This window comes from Procambarus clarkii, chromosome 4 (assembly GCF_040958095.1).
Source record: "Procambarus clarkii isolate CNS0578487 chromosome 4, FALCON_Pclarkii_2.0, whole genome shotgun sequence".
In the NCBI taxonomy this organism is placed as follows: domain Eukaryota; kingdom Metazoa; phylum Arthropoda; class Malacostraca; order Decapoda; family Cambaridae; genus Procambarus; species Procambarus clarkii.
This window is the reverse complement of record NC_091153.1, coordinates 18,761,027-18,775,432: the sequence shown is the minus strand read 5'-3', so window position 1 is coordinate 18,775,432 and position 14,406 is coordinate 18,761,027. Positions and strand designations below refer to the sequence as shown.

The window sequence follows — 14,406 nt, the reverse complement described above, 5'->3', positions numbered from 1 at the left end:
AATGTGTTACATAATCATTTTCCTGAATCATTTTCAGTTTTCAAAATGTTCCAGTTTTTTTTAGATGATTCGTTCGCTTGAGGAATCTGAAATTATGACCGGTAAATATATTCACATTACAGCTTCTCCATTTGAATGACCTGATCACAGGACTATGATTACTAATTTACAAAATTCATTTGCAGCCTCTTGAAGGCCTCTCATCAGTCTTATGCTGGAATATTATTGAGGTTCATCACACCTGTATAAACATGACACTGCTGCTTAAATGTAACATACAGAATGTCCAAATTAGTATAAATATGTCGATGAAACGTTTTCACTAAGAAACAATATAGGAAACTCTGACCCACTTGTGTTAATAGGGTTGAGTTCCCGCTATTGCTGGTAAGGGCTAGTGGTCTAGTATGCCAGTGTTTTTGGTATTAAGGTCTATCTACCTGTGGAGGATTATTAACCCTTAAACTGCACACCATACCTAGGGTTGTTTCATTGATATTGTACACCACAACCAGGGTTGTTTTAGGCCTATCACAAAAGTGTAAACTCCCATGCCAACATTGCACTCACATTAGCTTCCTCAAGCCTCCAGTAATCATCCCTCATTAACAATAACAAATTATCCTGCGTCCCTTGTTTCCCATCTAGGGTCTTAGTAAGAAGATGAAGACCATAACTGGTACATCACCACTCCGTGTCTGGACGTGCTGGGCGGCCACAATAGGAACCAATAAACTTTTACCAACAGCAAATAAGTGGTTACCATGTAAATATTTAAAGGCAAACTGTCCTGTGTGCTGTGGGAAATTTTTACCCACCATATCAAATTATCATCTAAGAAATGTATAATTTCTGTATCATACCAAAATCATATCTAAAATCATATCAGAATCATTATAGATTCATTATACAACTTGATCCTAGAAGATAATGTCACTTGGATCCCGTACGCATAGGGCCCTATAGATGCCTACGTGACTTTGTGCATGATCTCTTATGGATCCAGAAGCTTCTAGAAGGAATTTTTTAATTAAAAAATTATTGGAACATTGATTCAATATCCAGTAGGGATAAAATCGAATCCTTAATAAGAATCAGTGGTACTATCAAGTACTACTTATAAGCTTTAAATCCTATATCAAATTATATTATAATTACATGTTATCTCAATCATAAGTCTAGACTGTAAAAATAATCAATCAATATCCATAGAAGACTTCCGTGCTCTGGGAGCATGGGAGGGGATCGGGGAAGAAGCGCCCACGAGAGCCCACGAGGACCACACGTGTGTTGACAACTGTGAACAAGTGTGACGGATCCTTAGCGAACATTACCAGCTCAAGGACACCTTATCTAATATCTTTATCACCAGTGAACACTCTCTAGAACTGGGGGAGTATCTGGACAATATCTACAAGGAAAATCCTAGATCATTTATATAAAATAGGAGTGTATAGTGGAGCTTACAGTGACTCGGTTTCCACCACCTCCATTCTTAATATTCATCAACTATCATTCTTCTGCAACTGCAGGGTCAATCACGTAGCAACGCTACCAGTACATCATACAGCAACACTGTGACAAAATATCGTGCCTAAACTCAACAAGAGAGAGTTAATCAGTCTGGCACCTTGTCAGACAGGCACCCCGACTGGCAGAGAAGTATATTGAAGGTTATTTTGGTATATGATTGGCCAATTGTATGCTTGTGTGACTTTAATAATATCCTATATATCTGTCTGTCGGTTAAAAAGCGAGGCAAAGCCTCACATTTCACTAAGTTTATTAATAATGTAGAAGAGCAGCAGGTCCTTATCCAGGCACTAGACCTCATGAGTGTCTAGTTGTGTCAGAAAAGGATTCAGTCGCAATGCGTAAATAAAGTCTCATGAGTGTCCATTGTGTGGAAAAGGATTCAGTCAAGCTGACTACATAATCATATAAATTGAATATAAATATGTCTGCATTTATATTTGAATATATAAATTAAGTTAACAATTGCTTGCTTAGTTATTTTATAAGTTATCATACAAGTTCATTTAATTGAATAATTTCTAGTACTTAGTTAAGTGCTTAGACTACATTTAAAGTCATTTATTATACTTTTACAATTGAATTTGTTGTTTATAGTATAAGAACCTATTAGCTGTTAATAGTTATGGTGCTAGGTTAGACTATGTATGTTTAAATCTCTGATTTAAACAGAGCCAGTGTTCAGTCATATAACTGAATTTATCAAATCTTATCCTTTTATAATATACAAGCTGATGTGAGATCCCTGTCTACAGGTGGACTGGAACTTCTATCAACTAATTCATTCACCCCACCTGTCCCTTACAGCCCACAATCTGTCATTAGGAAAAGAGGAGCTAGGATTTACGACCCTAGCTAGTGATTCTAGGAATTAATTTGCAGACAATAATTTTTTAATTTAGTTCAGTTCAAGTCTCTAGTAGTCTCCTCTTATATCAATCCCAGCAGGTTTTTCCCACATTAATGGTCCTTCGAACCTAGATATTTATGGTCATTCGTTTACCAAATATCATTCCAGCAAATACATAAGAAACTTCTTGAGTTTGCATTGGAATAATTTTTACATATTCTAGCCTAACCTAGCTATCAGCCAATATTTATCATAGCTATATATCTAAGTAAACATATTGTTTGCAGTGGCTTAAGCCACCATATCCATTAACTAATAAGCATTCATAGCATACTAATATTGGTCTGTGTTAAGAAACCACAGTACCTAATTATATCAGTGTCAAAGACACAACTGCATCTTAATCATAAAATACCATTATTTACCTTACTTGTGGTAACATATATACATATTTAAGTGTATTATCTAGCATTATCTATAATCAACTGAATTTCAGAGCTGCTCATTACATAATATTCCTTAAAAAAGGGTTTTTATCACTGTAAGAGCATTTCATTACAATCTAACTATAATCAACTGTATCAAACCCTATTACAGGTAAAACCAGTAGACATTCTACTGTATTTTATCAAGCAACTATTAGGGTAACAGATCTTGTAATAACTTTGCAAAATAGTGCCATTTACTCTTTTTAAAAAATTATTACAGGATTTACCAACTTGCGTATTCGTGCATTCGGATCACAAACCAAATTATTACAGTCAGTACCTTTGATAATTGAACACCTGCTACATCCAGATTCCACGGAGGAAATGAAGGACGATCTTTGGAATCATTACCTAAGTAGACAGGAAAGCTCATTTATCAAAATACATTAACATCATACATATTTATCAGAAAAGAGAAAATATCTCGGAATCTCCGAAACTCAGAAAAGGTCAAAATGGCTGACAGTATTCCACCAGCACCTGAAACAGGAAATAGAAGGACACTTAATGGTCTACAAAATCACCTAACTCAACTGATTGACAAATGTCAAAAGTTAGCTAGACAACCATCTCCTGATTTAATAATTCTGAATACCAGAGTAAAAGCAGCTGTTGATAAGTATAAACAAATCAAACGCCATGCAGAGATTTATCTAACAGAAATGGCTACTGCAGATTTAACCTGAAGGGAACTTCAGGAAATCATTGCTGAAATGACAATGTATGAAGATAAAATCCAAGATCAACTTGAACCTTTAATCAAACAAATATCTCAAGCAGGAACCCAATCCAATGTGAGCTCATCCACTCAACAGAGCAATGCTACTATCACACATAAAGCAGCAGAGCTCCCAAAGGTACATTTACCATATTTTGAGGGCAAGGATGAAGACGATTGGGATACCTTCTGGAGAGCCTTTGATTCTATAATAAACTCCAACGCTTCTCTCAAAAAAGCGACGAAGTTTCAATATTTGCAAGGCCAGTTACGGGGAGAGGCAAGGCAGGTCATTGCTAATTTGTCATTAACAGATGATGATTATGACCATGCCTTACAGTTGTTAAAAGATAACTACAGTGATAAGGAGACTGCAATTGCCCGTCTCTCATACAAATTATTGGATTTACCCTCTCCAAATAAAAGTTATGAGTCCCTACAATCATTTCGATTGTCTATAGAATCAATCATCAAAGCCCTCAGTACAAATGTACCTGTAGGAAATGCAGAGTGGCTTACAAAGTTAGTCATTCAAATGAAACTTCCTAATGAGGTCATAGACAGCCTATGCACTCATTTTAACACCAACATCTTATCACAGAGCCAAATCTTTGATGGACTTCGAGCTTACGTACAAAGAATACGAAGCCGAGGAAAACTTAGATCACAAGAAAAAATCACTAAAAGTGAATCCATGGACAAAAACAAAAATGTCCAAACTGGCAGTCAAAAATCAAAGCAACATAACTCCTCTTCTGCAAAGTGGAAACAGAGTAATATTGGCTCTTATGCTATATCCCCCACAGTTAACAGAACTGTAGAAAATAAAGCTCATAAGACAAAAGGAGCTGCAAGTGCCTCAAAATGTTTATTCTGTCAAGAAGCACATGCCATTTATCAATGCACAGTTTATGAAGACCGTGCCAGTCAAATCAATTGACTGAAATCTCTAAACAGGTGCGTCCGTTGTTTACGGAAGCATGATACAAGTGAATGTAATACTCAGTTGCAGAACTGCCAATATTGTCATAAAAGTGTACATCACACAGCACTCTGTAGTGATATCAACACTCAATCCAGATCACAGACATCCAATAATCAACTTGCATCTCAGGCAAAGCCAAAAGATGATAATACCACAACAGCCGTACAATTCTGTACAGTAATGAGTAATGTCAATGCCTTAGATACAGAAATTGTTACAACAGCCATATTGCCTACTGCACAGCTAGAACTATGCAATCAAGGAATTTGTATTCAAACAAGAGGCTTTTTTGATCAAGGTTCACAGAAAACCTTTATCAGTAAAAAGATGGCAGAAGATTTACAACTTAAATCTTCAAAGCAAATATCTTCATCCATATCAGGGTTTTTTACCAGTTCAGGTCGTAGAACCTTTCCGGTAGTACAACTCCTTGTCTGTCTAGGTACATCCCAAAGGACAGTCGAAGCCATAGTAGTTGATAAAATTCCTACTGAAATGGAAGTGACTGGTCTGGAAGCAATAATTAAATTCCTAAAAGAAAAAGGAATCCAATTAGCAGATCCTCTACTCGATTCTGACTACATAGGGGATATCGGAATCCTGATTGGAGCTGACTACTATCATCGATTCATTTTGGGATCAGAAGAATGTATGGGTATGAATATACTCAAATCAGCAGGAGGCATATTGATGACTGGACCTATACTAGACCTTGAACCTTCAACTCCTGAAAAATCACATCATATAGAAACTGTAATCGTGGCATAGCTAGGCAAAGAACAGTCACCACTAAATATCCCCCACATGATTGATGATGGATTGGAATCTATACATCAATTGTGGGAACTTGATGCCATAGGAATAATTCCTGAACAGCCAAGTCCTGATGATGTCTGTGCTTACAATCAGTACTTAGAAACTGTACAGTATCATGATGGACAATACTGGGTAAGGCTACCATGGAAAATCAACCATAAAACCTTACCTACCAATTATCACATGGCTTATAGCCAATTTAAATCTCAATTAGCAAAGCTAAGAAAAAGGCCTGAGCATTTAAAACTCTATCATGAGATTATTGCTCAACAATTAAAGAATAAATTCATCGAAGTCGTGAAACACGACAATAAGCAAACAGGCCATTTTTTACCACACATGGCTGTAATGAGAGAATCAAAAACGACTCCTTTACGGATAGTTTTTAATTGTAGCTCTAAATCTGGACCCCAAGGAACCAGTCTAAATGATTGTTTACAAACAGGTCCAAGTCTAACTCAGAAATTGTATGACATACTGTTGAAGTTTAGACTTAACAAATATGCGTATTCAGCAGATATAAGTAAGGCCTTTCTAAGAGTTGGCTTGCAGAAAGAAGATAGAGACTTCACTAAGTTTCTATGGGTAGAGAACCCAGAAGATATCAATAGTCCTATAGTGACTTACAGATTCTCATCCATTCTTTTTGGCGCGACAAGTAGTCCATTTCTATTGCAAGCAACTCTAGATACTCATCTGAAGAAATCATCAAGTCCCTATAAGGCTGAAATCAGTCAGAATCTATATGTAGATAATTTTCAAGGGACAGTTAAGAGTTCTACTGAACTGTTACAATTATATCAAGAGGCCAACAAGGAACTACAAGGTGCCAACATGCCACTACAATCTTGGGCCTCTAATAATGCAAGACTGAATAATCAAATAGCAAGAGATTACCCTGAATATCACGTACCAGAATCAGAAAAGGTGTTAGGTATGGAATGGGATTTAATCTCGGACACAATTCAAATCAGAGCTGTACCAGTAAATTATTGCATTGCTACAAAAAGGGATTTGCTTTCACAAGTTAGCAAAGTATTCGACCCACTTGGTCTACTAAATCCTTTAACTATCAAGTGGCGTTTATTGGTGCAAGATGCTTGGAAGACTAAAGTTGGTTGGGATGATCCACTACCACTCCAGTTACAAAAAGCTTGGTTGGAAGTGGCTCAAGAACAAACTTTAGTCGAAAAGATAATCTTTCCAAGACACATAGTCGAGGAAAATGATGAAGTATCACTACATGTATTCGCAGACTCGTCAGCCAAAGCCTTTGGAGCTTGTGCTTACTTATTGACTTCTAATCAATCATATCTTATCACCTCTAAGGCCAGAGTCGCTCCATTAAAAAAGAGGACTTTGCCTCAGATGGAACTAACTGCATTGCTAACTCGCACACGCTTAGCAGTGCATATCAAACAAGTCTTGTCTACCATGAACATCAAAGATGTCATTATATGGTCTGACAATGAAGCTGTATTACAATGAGTACGAAACGACAACTGTCCAACTCCAACAAACAACACTCACATAACCAAATAAAACTCTACAAGGATGGGGATATACCGTCAATTGATTTAGAAATGGCAAATGAATTTAATAGTTTCTTTTCATCGGTTGGTGCTAATCTTGCCAGTAAAATCCCACAGACTCAGACACATATTAACACATATCTCTCAGGCAGCTATCCAAACTCTCTTCTCCTTTCACCAATCAGCCCGGCAGATGTTGTGTCCATCATACACTCTCTAAAAACCAAGGCAGGGAACACCAGTGAAATTCCGTCCATTGTGTACAAGAGAGCCTCCCATGCCCTTGCCCCACCCATAGCACTACTGTTCAACAAATCTATAGAGTGTCACACCTTCCCTGATATCCTCAAAAAAGCAAGAGTAACGCCAGTCCATAAAGGAGGCAATCCGGCGGACATAAACAATTATAGACCAATATCAAATCTACCCATTCTATCAAAAATATTTGAAAAAATTATTTACAAACAGCTCTATTCCTACCTCGTAAAATTCGACATACTCAGCCCCTGCCAGTTTGGCTTCCGGTCCCAAAAGAGTACCAATGATGCAATCATTAGTCTCCTTGACATTATCTACTCAGCCCTTGACAAAAATGAGTTTCCGGTTGGACTCTTCATTGACCTAAGAAAAGCCTTTGATACTGTTAATCACAACTACCTCTTACTTAAACTCCAGCATTATGGAATCCGAGGCCTTGCCCTTGACTACATCCGATCCTATCTTAGTGACAGACACCAATATGTAACCATCAATGATACAACTTCTTCCACTCTACCAATTACCGTTGGAGTGCCACAGGGCAGCATCTTAGGACCTCTTCTATTTCTTATATATATAAACGATCTGCCTAATGTCTCTAATATTCTCAAACCTATATTGTTTGCTGACGATACTACCCTTATCTACTCAAACCTCAACCCACATACACTAAATAATGTTGTGAATAATGAATTAAAAAAAGTCCACTTATGGATGTCAACGAACAAACTAACATTAAACATCGAAAAGACTTACTACATCTTATTTGGAAGCAAATCATCAAATGCAATTCAGCTACAGATAGACAACATTAACATCAGTAATAAAAATGATGGCAAGTTTCTTGGCCTATTCCTAGACAAGAGACTCAACTTCAGCACCCACATTCAACACATAACTAAGAAAGTCTCTAAGACAGTTGGTATACTCTCCAAAATCAGATATTATGTTCCTAACTCTGCTCTCCTCTCACTATATTATGCACTAATCTACCCCTATCTTAATTATGGTATCTGTGCATGGGGGTCTACCACTGCAAACCACCTTAAGCCCATCATCACACAGCAAAAATCTGCTATCAGAATAATAACTAACTCTGCTTTCAGACAACACTCAGCTCCCTTGTTTAAATCTCTAAACTTGCTAAATATTAACTCCCTCCACACATTCTCTTGTGTCAACTACATTTACAAAACCCTGTTCTTAAATGCAAACCATGCTCTGAAACTCTCCCTGGACAGATGTAATAGGACCCATTATCACCACACCAGAAATAAATATCTCTTTGATATCCCCAGGGTCAAACTTAATCTGTGTAAACACTCTATGCAAATTAAGGGACCTAGTCTATGGAACTCACTCCCTAGTGAATTGAAAAACTGTAAAACTTTTGCCTTATTTAAAAGCAAAACCAAAAAGTACCTAACTTCATCTATTTAGTTTCCTACACTGAGCTTTAAATTTGCTCTGTACCTAGTGGTACCCAATCTCATAATTTTTATGTAATATCAAACAACCTTATCATTGTGTTCATTGCTGTCTTCTTTTATGTGCTAGCCATATGCTGTATTGTGACTACCAATATTTGTCAACTACCATTCAAGCTGTCATTGCAATCAATCTTATATTGTTTCTGCTGTATTGTGCCTACCAATTTGTTGTCAACTACCATTTTAAGCTGTCATTGCAATCAATCATAGCTACCTATGTGCTTTAATATACTGTACCTATAATTTTCTCTCATCTTTTTTTTTTTCATTCCATGTAATCTGTTATCATTTTTTTGTCTATAAATTTTGCAAGTATTTACCTCCTTAAAATTTTCTTAGATTAAGGACCTGCCCGAAGCGCTGCGCGTGCTAGTGGCTCTACAAGACTGTAATTACCATAATTGTATCCTCACATTCCTTATGTACATTCTTGTATATGCATAAATAAATAAATAAATAAATAAATAAATAAATAAATAAATAAATAAATAAATATGTAAAAAATCGTGTCTCGGAAATTAAAGAAATTTCCGCAGGCTTTCAATTGTTGCATGTACCAACAAAAGATAATCCAGCTGATCTTTTATCAAGAGGTATGACATTTAAACAATTTGCAAAGGCAGATATTTGGTTTCATGGGCCTCGATGGTTAGTGAATGGTAGTTGGCCTGAAGAAAAGCCACACATCATCACGACACAAACCATAACTACCACCAGGCAGCAAGCTCAAATATCAGTCTTGGATTGTACTCGTTATTCCTCGCTCATCAAATTAATCAATGTAACACAGAACGTGTTTCATTATCTTAGGAAAAAAGGTATAAAATACACTTTTCCTGATGCACTTATCTATTGGGTAAGACAAGCCCAGAGAGAAGCTTATGGGAACAACTATGAAAATCTTCCACATAAGTTAAAACACAATCTCGGTCTGTGGATAGACCAAGAAAATCACAACTTTCTGCGTTGTGGAGGGAGACTTAAACACGCAGATATCAATCTAGATACTGTGCATCCATGGTTTTTACCAAAAAATCATTGGATCACAAGGTTGATTGTGTTACATACACATCAAGAAATCATCAAACATGGAGGAGTGTTAGACACACTCACACAAATCAGACAGCAGTACTGGATTCCTCAGGGAAGACAGTCAGTCAAATCAATCTTGAAGAATTGCATGATATGCCGAAGGTAGGATGCAAGAACTTGCTCTTATCCAGGGCCACCACCTCTACCAAAGGAACGAGTGGTCCATCTACACCCTTTCGAAACGACAGGAGTAGATTATACAGGAGCAATATATCTAACAAGGACTCCAGATAAGCAACCTTTCAAGGCATACATCTGTCTGCTCACCTGTGCTGCCACCAGGGCAGTACATTTAGAGGTAACACCCGATATGACTGCTCAATCATTTATACAAGCTTTCTGCAGATTCGCAGCACGCCGTTCATACCCAAGCCGATGATTTCAGACAATGGAGCAAACTTGGTAGCTGGAGAAGCATGTCTAAGGGTAATTTGTTCCCATCCTGCAGTTACTTCCACACTGGAACAGCGTCATTGCAGATGGAAATTTATCCCTCCGAGAGCCCCATGGCACGGAGGATTTTATAAACGGATAATAGGAACTGTCAAAAGATCCTTGAGAAAATCTCTACACCGTCAGAAAATCAATCTTCAAGAACTCCAGACAGTATCACGGAAATAGAATCAAGGGTGAATAACCGGCCGTTGACTTACTTGTCTGATGATCCTACTCAACATGAGCCATTAAGTCCTGCACACTTAATGTATGGAAGACTTCTGACTCCAGTACCATCTCTAGTGGATGATGAGATCAGAGATCCCTTATATGTGGGTTAGAGCGAGTTGGTTCATGGGTATAAGCATCTGTCCAGCATAATCCAAAAATGGAATGATGTTTGGACAAAAGAATATCTTACATCTTTACGAGAACATCACTATGGGGCCAATGTCCCACATAATATTTCTAATCTCCAACCTGGCGATATTGTCTTGGTGGACAGTGATGGCCCTAGGGCTGACTGGCCATTAGGTAAAGTTGTCTCAGTCCATCCAGATAGCCAGGGGATTCTGAGAATAGTCAAAATCCTGTCTAAAGGAACAACTTCCCTAAAGACACCCCCTCCCCATCCGGCCCGTTGGCGTCGTGAGGGGGGCTTGGTGGACGGCTGCCGGAGTGTGATGCTCCGTGGGGCAGTCCTCTGCCTTTTCTGGCCTTGCACTCCTGCTGCTGTCTTCTCTAATTGTGCCGGATCGCTTTTCCTTTTCCTTATGTTTCGTTTTTCTCCCCCCTCTTCTCCTATCTGCTTGTCGTTGCCTGCCAACCTTTTGCTTGTTTTGGATTATTTCTTTGGACTTCTTCTATTTTGACGCCCGGGTGCTTGAGGAGGCATACTCTTGCACCCGTAGAACTGTAGTACCCAACGTCTCGAGCGAGGGGAACCTTTTATTGTCAATCCCCTTTTCGTCGCTGAACCCGATCTCGACGGACTGACGGTTCTTAAGGTGGCGTTTGTGGGGAGTATACTCACGACCCACCCCTAGGGGGCCCCGGCATGATCGGCGATAGCTTCCTGTTGGGTGTCCTGCCTCTAATTGTGGCTCCATGGTGGGTATGGGGGCACATTCGTGGATAAATTTTTCTCTTCGTTTCTATGTCGTTGAATGTTTCCGTTGTACCCTCTCAGGCTCGTGGGGTGGGCGACCAAGCCCCCGAGTCGGCCTGTATTGGAAGACCAGGCTCTGTAGCTCCCGCTGCGTTGGGCCCCGACCTTGCTCCTCCTTTGACCGTTCTGACTTCTTCCCCCAGCTCCCCTCCCTCCTCTGTGGTTGGGTCGAGCCTCCAGCCCCCGGTGGTGACCACTTCGTCCCCTGGTGCGGCTAAGTCTCTCGTTGTGACTACTGCGCCTTTTGACCCCTCTCTCTCTAGGGGTTCTCAACGCCGTTCGCGCCCCAGCCGCACTCGCTCGATTCCTTCCCGTGCTGATGCGTATCAGGCCTTGTTTGGTCCTGCTTCATGGGCCAAATACTTTGATCTCCTCCCTCTTGATTCTGCGCCTCCTGACGATTTCTCCCTCCATCGGCATCTTGTAGATTCCGTGGATGCGTCTGTTACTTTCAACCCCACTTGTCTCGGTACACGTGTCGTTGCTGCTCCTTCTCAGGATGCGGCTTCCCGCTTAGCTGCCTTATCTTTCCTTGGCGAGATCCCTGTTCGGGTCTCCAAGAACGTTCAGATGAATGCCAGTGTTGGCACTATTCTCCTCCCACCCCATGTTGCAACCGGTGTTCGGAATCTGCAGGATTGCCACGATGATATTCGGCATATCCTTGATGCCCAAGGCCATTCTGTCCTCCAGGTTGATTCGTTTACTCGTCCCCCTCGTGGTCGTCGCCGTCAACCCCTTCGCGTTGTGAAGATCACCTTTGATGGTAGGACCCTTCCATCCTCGGTCATTCTTGCTGGTGCTACGTGCTCTGTCCAGGAGTATATTCCTTCTCCTCGACTTTGTAACAAGTGCTGGAAGTTTGGGCATGGTGCCCTCCGCTGCTCTGGGACTGTCTCTCTCTGTCCTTTGTGTGGGGGTGAAGGTTACTCTAAGTCGGAGTGCACTTCTCCCCAAGCTCGCTGCCTCAACTGCGGTGAGGCCCATCCTACCTTCTCCCGTGCCTGTGTCCATTACAAGCTTGAGGCAGCCGTCCTCAACCTGAAGCGTTTATCTTTTCCTGAGGCGAGGCGCCAGGTTCGCCGGCTCCCGCCTTATACTAACATCTCTTATGCTCGCGTGTTGCGCTCTTCCTCTCCTCGTCCTTCCCCCCTTCCTCAGACTCACAACCGTTTCCGGGCCTTGGACCCTGATATGCCCACTGCCCCCTCCTCTGTCCCTTTGTGTTCTGTCCCGAGGGGTCCCCCTCCTGGCCCTCTGTCTGGGGTTCCCCTTCTTTCTACCCGGTCTGTCATATCTCCTGTGTCTTCTTCCTCGTCCCCCTCCGATCCTCCTTCCCATCCTCCTCCTCCATCTATCGGCTCTCCCCACCGCTTGTCGGTGCAGGCGGATGTTCATCGCTCTCCTAACGGCCGTCGTGTGTGCTCTCGTTCAGCTTCTCCTGTTGAGACACTAGAATCCGTTGCCCGGTACGTAGTTGCTGGGACACCAGTCTCTTTAAGTAAGAAGCGTAAGCCTGGCTCCTCTCCTTCCTCCTCCCCGGCGGGTAAGAAGGCTTCGCTTTCTTCCTCAGCTCCTACTTCTGGCTCTGTTGCTCCTTCCCCTCCCGTTTCAGTGATTGCACCCCCTGTTCCTGCTATGGAGGTTTCTTTGGCCCCTGCTTCCCTTTCGGTTGCTGCTCTTGCTGGGGTGCGCTCCCCTCTTTCTACTCCCCCTCTTCCTGCTGCTGTCCTTGACTGCTCCTCTCCGTTGTCTCCTCCTCTTCCTCCTCCTCCCCTGGACCCCGCCCGCCCACCTCTGATCTGTTCTCCCGTTTCCTTCCCTCCATCTTTGCTTAGTTTACCCATGCCCCTAACCCTGACTTTGCTGACCCTGATCCCGACCCTGATATTCTTTAACGTGCTCTGTTGCTCTTTCGCCTTTGTTTCTTCCTTGTTCTCTGTTTTTGTCCTTTCTCTTCTCGTCGTTGTCCATTGTTCAATGGAACGTTCGGGGGTTTTACGCCAATTTCCTCGATCTCCAACTTCTGATTTCGCGGTTTTCGCCCCTTTGTGTCTGTCTCCAGGAGCCGATGCTTGGTGCTCGTCCTGGTCGTTTTCGTGGGTATTCCTTTCTCTCCCCCCTCCCAGCCGTTGCTGGGGCTTCTAATTCTTCTGCTCTCTTGATTCGTGCTGATGTTCCCTTTGTTCCTTTACTATTTCCTTCACCTCTCCATTGTTCTGCTGCTCATATCTTTGTGGGGAAATGGTACACAGTTTGTTCCATTTATCTCCCCCCGAGTGTCCCGCTCTCTCTTCCTGATTTGAAACACCTCCTAGACTCCTTGCCGGAGCCTGTGCTCCTGCTGGGTGACTTCAATTGTCTTCATTCTCTTAGGGGTGACGTTCTGACGAATACCCGGGGTCGCCTTCTTGAGCCGTTTCTCCTCTCTTCTTCCCTGTCTCCTCTGAATTCTGGTGAGCCCACTCATTTGGACTCTCGGACTCGCACCCTTTCTTGTCTTGATCTTTCTCTCTGCTCTTCTTCTCTTTACTTAGATTTCACGTGGCAGGTTCTTGATGACCTCCATGGAAGTGATCATTTCCCCATCCTTGTTTCCTTTTTCTCTTTTCGCCCTTCCCTCTCTTTCCCTAGGTGGCAGTTTGCTAAGGCGGACTGGACCCTATTTACCCTCAGTGCTGCTCTCTCTGACCTCTCCCTTCTGCCTTTCTCTCGCGCTCTCCTTTTTCATGACACTGTCTTCAACGCTGCCCTCCGCTCTATTCCTCGCTCTTCCTCTCGGGGTCCACGGAAGTGCGTTCCCTGGGTGAATGCGGACTGTGCTCGGGCTGTCCGCTGTAAGCGTGCAGCCTGGAAGAGGCACCGCCGTAGGGCAGACGACCGATTCTTTTCTTTTCTTTCGGATAGCGAGTGCGGTGGCCCGTAGGGCCATCCGTACAGTTAAAGGTGAATGTTGGGCATCTTATGTCTCAACAATTACGTCCGAAACCCCTCTGGCCCAGATCTGGAAGCGTATCCGCAAGATAGCGGGTAAGTTCGTT

The 14,406-nt window shown here is 41.8% G+C and overlaps 1 protein-coding gene across 4 annotated transcripts in view; it reads right to left on the bottom strand.

Annotated features, from left to right (window-relative positions):
- The window catches only part of LOC123751090 (uncharacterized), a 270,496-nt gene that overhangs the window by 82,713 nt on the left and 173,377 nt on the right, over positions 1-14,406 (bottom strand). The window lies entirely within an intron of this gene.